Source organism: Limulus polyphemus, unplaced genomic scaffold, assembly GCF_000517525.1.
Source record: "Limulus polyphemus unplaced genomic scaffold, Limulus_polyphemus-2.1.2 Scaffold466, whole genome shotgun sequence".
Lineage (NCBI taxonomy): Eukaryota > Metazoa > Arthropoda > Merostomata > Xiphosura > Limulidae > Limulus > Limulus polyphemus.
Window position 1 is genome coordinate 361,938 of NW_013666076.1, and position 10,759 is coordinate 372,696.

The 10,759-nt window shown below is 34.0% G+C and overlaps 1 protein-coding gene across 7 annotated transcripts in view; it reads left to right on the forward strand.

The window, feature by feature from the left end:
• LOC106458457 (cAMP-specific 3',5'-cyclic phosphodiesterase, isoforms N/G-like) overlaps nt 1-10,759 on the forward strand; it is a 168,629-nt gene that overhangs the window by 138,587 nt on the left and 19,283 nt on the right. The gene's annotated exons all lie outside the window — the stretch shown is intronic.

Sequence of the window (10,759 nt, forward strand, 5' to 3'; positions counted from 1 at the left end):
CTAAAGAATATGATTCTTTTTTGTATGTGAAAGACTTACAATGTTTACTGAAAGACTGACAAATTTCTTGAAGATATACACATGATATTAAAAATTAGTAGTATCAAATGTAACGACTAAACGAGTACAAATAGGTCACGTGGTCGATCAAACAACCGAGAGCCTACATTGAGAGGGTTATACTAACTTCGCTTGAAAACATTAGAATGCAATAAACGTGATTGGCTTCTTATACGACTAATGGAAGGTTTAAAATAAACGCCTAACAGTTATGGATAATACACCCCCGTGTTAATAAAGCACGATTGCTTTTAGAGACTTTCACTTCCTCAAAAGCTGAAATAACGTGCTATCTAAGAAGTAAAGCTAGGAAAGGATGTAATGATAAAAGCTTCGATTTTCGTGCTTATGAATGCACCAAATGTTTCTGGGATTAGTGTTGGTTATCAAGGCTGGAACATCGAACTGTTGTAGTGTTTTCATATTATTTGCATAATAAATGTCAATACGTAATTTAAAATATTGTATGGTGCTCATATTCCCCTTCCAAATAACGGAAATAGTTCATAAAACAGCGGTTTATCATTTAATGTATATGCATATTTAACATTTATAAATAAAGTTTTAAAATATTTTATTTCTTATTGTTATTACATGATAACTATTTTAAGATTATTTTTGAAGAGATAAACATATAATAAGGCGTGCTGAAAAATGCAAACTTTCGGTCATGTGGCAAAGTCATCCTATTATCTCAAAGTTTATAGGTTCTCAAATTATTTGTGAATTCGTCTTTCAAGGCGTTATCAATGAATATTTGAAGTCACAACATCAAACTAGGTCTGGTGTCCCCAAATTTGAACAAAATGAACCTGTGCCCCTAGTGATACGTATGCGAAATATGGAGACCGTGTATATGAAAGTTCTTAGAAAATAACTTATCAATACATATACACAACCATTGTTTCCCATTGTACTTACGATTATAAGAATTCATGGGTGAAAATAAACAAGTTTAATACTCTGTAAATCACAGTATATCTGCTATATCCAGTCATGACAAGGCCTTTCGCCCAGTATAAACAACTTTAATACTCTGTCAATCACGCTATATCTGCTATATCCAGTCATGACAAGGCCTTTCGCCCAGTATTTGGGCTCTTCAGGACGACTAAGATATACTTGATAATACTTGGGAAGTGCTTTTATAATGTTTATTTTTAAAGCTTTCAGAGCCATTGTTATGTTTGTTTCAGACATTCCTACAAAGCTACATAAGGATTATTTACGCAAGCCGTCCCTAATTTTGAACTGATACACTAGAAGGAAGGCAGCTGCTAGTGAACACCACTCACTGCCAACTACTAGACTACTGTAGTTGAATAATGGATTCAAGACACATTGTAGTGCAGCCAAAATAGCAAAGTGTAGGACACACTGTGCGTTATTAACAGGAGTGATAGTTTAGCGATTTTTCCAATTTCTGTAGCTCGGACTGTGGTAATCCAAACTATTGTATATTTTCAGTGCATGTGCTCTATTGGACTCTTATTTCACACACCAGATTTCAAGGTAATCCATTAAGAAATACCTCAGATATAACATCTCTAATTTTGGTTGTGTTTCTTTCTTTTTTTCTTCTTCGCACCAAAAGTACGGAAACTTTATTTGATAGAAAACATAGTTAACTTTTATGGATTATTTTCAAATTTGGTACATAGATCTTTTCAACCTACAATTAGGAGTATCATTTGGTGTAAATATAAACCACATGTGCAAAGTTATTCAACAAAAACCACTCAAATTTAACGAAAAGTTTTGGCACGCCTACGCAAAAAATCACGTGAGCTATCGGACTAACGTTTTTACTACAGCTTCATCTAAGTTTAAAAGTGGACCGTTTTTAGTTTTTTTGTCATTGGGATTAAAGACGGTTGATTTAGAGTAGCAAAACTGTAGGATGGAAGCACGTGCAGATACATAAGTATTGGTTAGGCTAAGCAAACTAGATTAGCAATTTCTAGCTCAAGTTTTCAAAAGAATCATACGGGTGGGCAGTTATTATTCATTGCCAACTTTTAAGCACAAATTTGCTAAATCTTATGAAATTCTCCTACTTAAACAGCGTTTAACGTCACGTGATATTAGCTTAAGCAATTAGCGTAAATAACGATGCTTGATACGGCTGTACCGATTGCATGGGGGTGATGACAAGAAACTGTTAATCTACATTCCATGGCGTTAGAATAAAGGAAGTTATTAACTTGTTTTAAAGAGGAAAACTACCACCATATATTTTAAAGAATCTAATTGGTTCTGTAAAGTATATATAGCTCTGTTCAGAATAATAGAGTTGCAATCCTAAAGCTAATTTTAGTTACTGTCGAATGTCACTTTCTTACTTGCTGTTGTTTGTTGGTGTGTTTTGACAAAAAGTTATGATATCTAATCAAATACACTTCAGGTGCGAAAAACTTGCGGCCAAACTGACTAATGAATGAATATTTGCTGTACAATTCTTATCAATGCCATAAGTGTAGCTACCTTTTTTGGCCGCATCTTTTTTTTTTTTCACATCTAAGGTGTTTTTGATTAGATTTAATTGACACTGAAGATGTGAACCATGAAACCTTATATTCACAGCCCGGAATGATAACTGTTAGGCCACACCCGGCCCGAGTCATTATTATATTTATTCTCATAGTTTTCCTGAATCATTATATTTTAACCGAGCACTAACAGTGTTACCTAGAATTACATTTGATGGAGTCAAAATAAGGATTTGTAGTCTGAGTAAATGATGTCTACAGTATATCCTGCTTTGTTTCATTACTTTTTACGATCCCTATTTGTAAATTTTTAAATTCTAAATTTTTTATTTATCTTGTTTGCTGGCTTTTTTTTTATGGGCAAAGGATTACTTGATACGGTAGCTAACTTTATGCATTGTAATGATGATTTACTGTAGCTATTGAGTATTTGATCTCATTAGTTCGAGATATAAAATGTTAAGCTGCAGCTGGAGATTGTGAAGGAGATTTGTTTGAGAATATAGTGTTCATTTATAGTTTCTGTGTAAATATATTCTCTATATATAATGTAGCGCAATGGCCAAATATATGCCTATACTAAGACACAATCCCCACTAAGTGCGTAAAAAATTTTACCTGTAGAAAATCGGCCTTTTCAAATAAAATATATAGGTCTTAAGCATCGCTTTAAATAAACCTTCGTGTCTTTTAAGGTAATTATTTTACGAAAGTGTGTAATAAAATTTGATACTATATGTATTGTCTTCTTTTACTCCTTCACTTCGTACATAGTATAGGGGTTGACACCCTAAAGACACCGATTGTATAGTGTACAAAGCATTGAGTATCTACATGTTACAGTAATCTAATGTTCATTTATTACACAGGCTTGCGAATTTCAACTTTATAAAAGTTGTTTTAGTTTTAATAAAGGATTTTCCATAATTCAGCTACGCAAATATCGAAAATAATATTCTTTTTTTTTCTATCATTTCGTTTACCACAATAAGCATTTTTTATTATTATGTTTGGGTTCTAGAACGATCGATAACTCACGTCGTGATTGGTCAAGAGAAATCTATAGCCAGTGGTTGTCAACATTTTAAGCATAACAAATTGTGACCTGATTTCAATGAAAATGATTCATTTAAGTAAAAGTACGTATGACGTTTTGTGAAAAATCTGTACCTGATGGAGAAAAATGGATATCATTTTTGGATTCAGCGTACAGGAATTACTGTAGAACGTGTAAAAATTTCAAGGCAGTAAAACCATCGCTGGCCTGTGTTATTGGCTGGTAATTCCTGTTTCACCCTGCACTTAATCTTTTTAAAAGAACACCATATATTTGTAACAAAGCTAGCTTCAAGGGGTAATGATAACATCGTTTACACTAGAACTATGATGTTTTTTAGCTTATGTAAAATATAGAAGAAACAAATCGACTTCTGCAGTACCTTTTTTGGTATTCTACAAAAGGTTTGGGTGCAATATACCAAACCATTTTTGTTGTAGGCTGGGAAGAGAATAGTAATAATAAGAATTATTGTTTTGAGCAGATTTTCTTTTCCTTGCAAGTCTAATATGCGTGTTTTATGTGTGTATTTTTCTTTGTGTACAGCTTTAGCAGTCAATAGTAAAGGTTTTAAAGCAATTCCTTGCGATCCCTGTTATGAACCAGTTTCGTGGTTTATGATATATGTAAGTAACTGTAGATATGTATTTCAGAAGTTCAAGAGGTTATTGCAAATGAAATATGCAAGCTGTACGATGAACATCACCTTGCACTACGACTTGTCAGACAAAGCCTGAGTCAGTGTGACGTTGTCAATTCACAGACGTATCTTGAGTACAGATACTTTAGTAACGCGCGATTTTTGTGATTAACTAACTATTACATATTACTAAAAGCTTGCCACATTTCGTGTAGATAAACATAGTAAAATCCGGAATTATAGTCAGGGCGGGTCAAAGATGATTCGTAAATATAGGCACACATTTAAATTACTGTCCCCCACATCATACACATATATATATATGTGTGTGTGTGTATATACATTTATTTCTTTAGCTCGACTTCAAAATAATCCTGACTATATGTCATAACTGTAAACATTTTATAAGCTTAAAATCTGGTATTCAGTATTGAAACATTCATTCAAGTTGTTTTTTTCAATAGAGGGAATACCTGTTCTGTGTTATTCCATGTGTATGCATTTCTCCAGGGAAAGAATATATTTCCTGCCCATTCCGCCCCCCAGTGGCACAGTGGTATGTCTACGGACTTATACTGCTAAAAACCGGGTTTTGATACCCGTGGTGGGCAGAGCACAGATAGTCCTTAATAACAAACAACAACCTGCCCATTCCTCCTGGCCTTCAATTTGCCGCCATCCATAATATGCTTAGGTTGCCTACACTTTAGACCGCGAGTGATTATAATCAATATTCTTTCTCCAATACGGAGTCGATTCAGCAGGTCGACCTCATGCACTCTCGGGTTATCTAACTCGCTACGTCGTAACAATAGTGAAGGATTTCTAATAATTAGAGTGAGTATATAAAGTTCTAAGGGGGAGACTTTTAATTTCTTACTTATCATCGAATGGGATATTATTTTAGTTGTGGTATCTGTAGATTGGGCTAAGACTCTTAAATTACATAAAATAACTGAATTTAATGTAAGTAAGTAAATAACTTTATTGTGTCCGAAAATAACGGTTAACACACAAGATTTTCTAATACAAGGGAAATATCATGAGCTATCACTATGGAAAGTTTCTAGTGGCCCACCATGGTGCTCGAGAATAAGCGATAGAACCTAATGAAGTGTAGTATGGCATAAAGCCTCGGATAAAGTATATGTAAACGACCTTACGTAGTCACTTCAATATGCATTATGATACGGAATGTAAAGTTATATGAAAACAACTTACGGAGTTTGAATTAACCCTGTAGTACTATCACTAGAGTACTATTAAGATTTAGAATCCATTCAAAGATATATGTTAAAACACTGTATTGTATTAGAGCGCAATTAAGAAGCAATCCGTAACTCAACGGCAGAAAATCTCATTATTTTGGTAGGTGGTGTGGTATCTCATCAGATCTGAAAATCCAGAAGCATAAGTGTGAGTGAAGTACGTGGCTGTGTAGGGCATGATCGAGGGATCATTTTGCCGTGCTGTTTAATTCGATCCTTATAGTCGTTACGGTGTTTCTATCCTAACACAGTGGACGACCCTCACGCTATGGTCATGCTATTTTGCCATTGTTTTAGTTCTCCTCTTATCCTTGTAATATTCTTGCACTTCACTTACAAACAAGTCTTCGTACTCTTCATTCCTTACTTGATATTGAAACGTTCTCATCCTCCTCTCGTCACCATTTGAAGACAAGTCGTCGGATATATCGGTAAGTTTACCGCTTCTATACGCGAGCGCACTTGACAACACCTCCACCGCCGAAGCTTATATGATCAGTCTTACGGCTAACTTTTTGAACAATTGGTGCATCATCGTGATCGCACACACACCTGTTACACTTGTAACACCCCGGATATTTTGTTATTTTACATTTGCAGGTTAGCTTTTAGTCCGACCTTATTTCCATCTTAACAAGAACAAACACTGAAAGAGTCTGGCTCGTTGTCTCATCAGTTCCTCACAGGTTTCACAAAACGTTCAGGAATGGGGAATGTCCCATAGATAACGTACTGTAACAATGCTACGACCATCGCCTGAATTAGGGTAAAAAATGGCCAACTACAATCACAAAGACTAGTCGCAATTTCTTTGGATTTTATCCAATTATAGATCGGCGTAAACCTGCGGATTCCTCATAAAATAATGCACATTCCTGTAGATTTTCAGTATTAAAAAAAAAGACTAAATGCCGGATATGGTTCGTTCAAAGTGACCTACTATTTCTGCTTGAGTCAGAGATTGCTTAAGAACCTCTTCCTATAGTAATACTGGATAAGGTTTAAAGTTTCAAACACAAAGTTAGTTATCTTACAATATCATTAATCATATATCAAACTCTCTAAGTAAACCAGAAACTCCTGTTCCCATGACCTTTGATTTACAGAGAACCTTTAGTTGAAGCTCACTTTCAATAAGTTCCAAATACCTTATTAATCGTTTTAATAACTACAAAGCTGAAATATGACGTAAAACTTTGAAAAGTTCTAGGTAGAGCAACTGGAGATTTTCTTATTTTATATGTAACGCAATGTGAATCCGTACTATTGATATATCAATCAAAATATGTTCGTGTTGTGTATACTGAACTTGCTCTTACAGTAAAAACTACGTCTTTTGTGTTTGATTCACTGCAGGTTATGTTTTAAACATTTGCAACTGCGTATCCAGTGGAAAGGTATACCTGCAGTTTGATTATACAGGATCTGCGCATCTTATGTTTGCTCAAGAAAATGTTTAGTTTTTGATCCTACATCATGAACCTGTTATCTCACAATGAAGCAAAAAACTGGCAAAATTGTGAACGTGTGCTTTCGCGCGAGCTCTCATGTCGGCCGCTAAAATCAAGCTACACAAGATCACGTAACAAGCCCCCCCTCCCTCCCCCTAAGGGCTCAGCGGCAAGTCTGAAGGCCTATACTCATAAAAAACCGGTTTTCGACACCTGTGGTGGGCGCAGCACATAGTCCATTTTGTAGCTTTGTGCTTAACTACAAATTAACACTCATCTAACACAGGACTTAACATTACTACTTACTAGTGATGAATAATAGTAATCATTATTATTTAATTGTGTAATGCTCACTGATATCAGTGGAACTACTTTATTCTTACGCTACCTGTATAACATTATAATAATAAGTCATAACTCATAAGTTATAGTAAATATACCTTTTAACAATATTTGTAAAGTTTGTATAGCCTTTTTATATCTAATTTTAGTGTACTGGGTATTCAAATAAATACACAACTGTACTTTAAGAGATGGTCAAATTAGCTTAAATTCCTCGAGAAAATCTGTGGTCTTGTGGTTAGCGTATTGTACTGGAGATCCGAGGATCTCGGGTTCGAAATGTGGGGGTATCAAACACTTTTCAGCCGTACTCGCAGCCGTGGATGCGTTATAAGAGTAACAATCAGTTTCGTTATTCGGTTGAGAGAGAGAGCTGCTAAGCGTAATTTCCAGTATACTCTTATTCGGTTTAAATTACATGCCGACCCCAGAATTTCTATAGAAATATAATATATCTATGCACTTACCTAATTGGTATAAGGAGAGGCGCCATCTCTTGGGATCAGGTTATAACGCCTAACACTAGTACATTACTCTCCTCCCAGCCTACCCCTAAAAAAACTCACTAGATTTGCACAAACTGCATGACTCAGTCCTGACGGGGCAGCCACTTCGAGAAAGCTTGTTTGATGAGTAATGACAGGTAAAGGTTAGGTGTTGGCAATAGTGTTGTTTTCCATGAAGTTGTGTGATTGAATATCGTACGTTGATAAACAAGAGAACTAAATGGGAACTTATTTGTGAGAAGTATAACGGTGTATCATGCGCCATTTTTATTTATTATTTTGTTGTTGTTGTTATAGATCGAATTTATGACATCATAGCCGACGTTTGGGCGCTTATTTTTGTTTGTATTATCTAATAACAAAATGAATATTTCGTAAAGTGTAATTAAGAACAGAGAAGTCATTAACCAGAAAGGGTATAAAACGAAAATCGGTTATTGTTCAAACTAGTATTGTTTATTTTAATCATTTATGACATAATTTTTAATTAATAATTTTAATTTCATTTGGAAACGTATTCTAACATTACAACATTTTTGTACTTTACCGTATAGATATGAAGCAACAATTTTTTTTATCGAATTATTGAATAAATATTGGCCACGTTAATCGTATTCAAATACTATTAAATATGTACAGCACACACAATTAGTTACTGACAGTAGTCACAACTGGACGTAGTTATTTGAAATACTAGTGTTATTATAATGAAATAGGTAATTGTTATTGAAAAGTCAGAAATATCATTTCGGAAAACTCACAGCCAAGTATCAGGTTTTTGTGTAACCAGAAAACTTTTTGGATGTTTGCATCTTTTCTTTGTTTGTTGTTCCGATTTTGTTTGTACAGTTTTGTGAGCTGTCTCTCTGGTAACTTGGGATAAAAAAAAAACATCAGACGTTGTTGATCCATGATGTGTGCTTGTGGATGTTCCGATAAAGTTAAAAGGAAAACAATTTGGGGTATGTTTCGGCCGAAGTACACATAACTGAAGGGCTCCTGTGTGCTAGATTGTTTTTCCACGAACTTGTCTCATTGAAAACATGTTCTAACTGGGTATAGTGTACAATGTGATGTGGATAAAATGTTATCCGTCTTAGTATCTATGTTTAGTTGATACTTTTCATAGAGTACTCAACAAGTGTAAAACGTTAAATAACCTGATACTTCGAAACTTCAAAGTAGAATCTTAGTGCCACCATAAATCGGTAGAGCAAGTGTACTTACTGCTAATAATAGTATTAGTTTTATTCGCTGTGTATTGAAACATTGCCAATTTCCTGCGATATTAAAATGTATTGTACGGCTTGGAGGGGGGATTCTTCATGTAATCATTACTAAAACAATTTTATGATTAAGTTGTATACTTGAAAATAAATTGTTCAGTTCTCTAATTACAGAAATATTTTTATCTTTCCTGCAAACAATAAAACTGTATGCAACAAAAGTTTCTCTAAAGATTGCGATATTATCTTTGCTATCCAGGATGGCTAAGAATTTCTCCTTCTTTACAAAAAAAGATTATTCTTTGTCTTCCAAAAAGGTTGAATAAGTTTATTTTACCCCTAAGAAAGATGAATATTTTCACATCCTTCAGAAAGAAAGGATTGTTAATTCCTTAAGAGAGTGTAAAATAGTTGATTTCCCAAATAACAGCAAATTGTCTCCCCAGCTCCCAGACTTTGCATAATTGCTCTTTTTTGTAGAAAGAGTAAGATTATTTCTACGTGCAGGAAGTTGGAGCTTATTTCTTCTAGAAATATAAAATTGTTCGCCTCTACATGGGAAGGGATCTAGTGGATCCAAAAATATTAAAATACAAATTAAACATAGAGGAGACAACAATTAATTAAGTCTAATTCTATAATAGGACCTTACTCTTTTCTATAGAGCTTTGCTTTTGTAACATACATTTCACGCCATACTTGATCAGTGCTATCCTTGCCAAAATGGTAATTAGAGAAAGATGATCTTAGATGATTACAGACCCTTCATAAAGAGAGAAAAAAGTAGTTTTAACAAAGGGCAAAAATGAAAGAAATTTCACCAGATCATGTTTATTAATTATAACAATTTCTTGGGAGGAGTCATCTTCTGACACCTGTGGAGGTGTTTTGTGGACCCATTTTTTTCAGAAATCCTGGATCTGTCCCTGTCTTGGTTAAAGAGAAAATGTATTATAAAAGACATGTATATATTCTAAAGTAAATTAGTAATAAGCATAATCTTTTAGAAATTATTATAATATTTATCTTTTATCAGAATCATTTTGATGAACCATGTAATCGTTTAAACTTTTTGGTTAAGATTCAAATACCTTGGGATAACAGCCAGATAAGAAAACTGAAGTAAATTTCCTCCTGAAATTCACAAATAACCTCATTTTTTTTGTTTGAGGTCACAGAATATTAAAAGCTAATCAGTTATGATAGATTAAAAGTTTTATGGGGAAACATACTTTATTTAAATTTTCTCTTCATTTTTTATTTCTTGGATACAAGAAAGCAGTTTGACTCAAAAATAAAATATAAACTTTCAACTTGAAAAAAAATTATTAGATGGTAGGTGTGCTTTTCTACATGTTTATCCAGCAAAATATTTTAGTAAAATCAAAATCATCAGCACTAACCCTGTCATTCTGTAAGTTAATTCAGAAAATTATAAGTACACTCAATTACAGAAGTCGTAGAATAAAAGCACTCAAAGACTTGGAAGGTCAGAGAGCTATGACATTATATTGGGTGACTCAGCCCACAAGTGCTTCAAGTGTGTTTCAAATACACTGGATGGCATTCATAAAAAAAAGTTGAGAGCTAGAATGCTAGACTGAAGTAGGTTTTGTGGTTTTATTTAATTTGGGGGGGGGGGGAGTATTCCTCTTTAAAAATAAAAACAAAAAGTTGTAGAAAAACTTGAAATCTTCAATATTATATATATATATATATA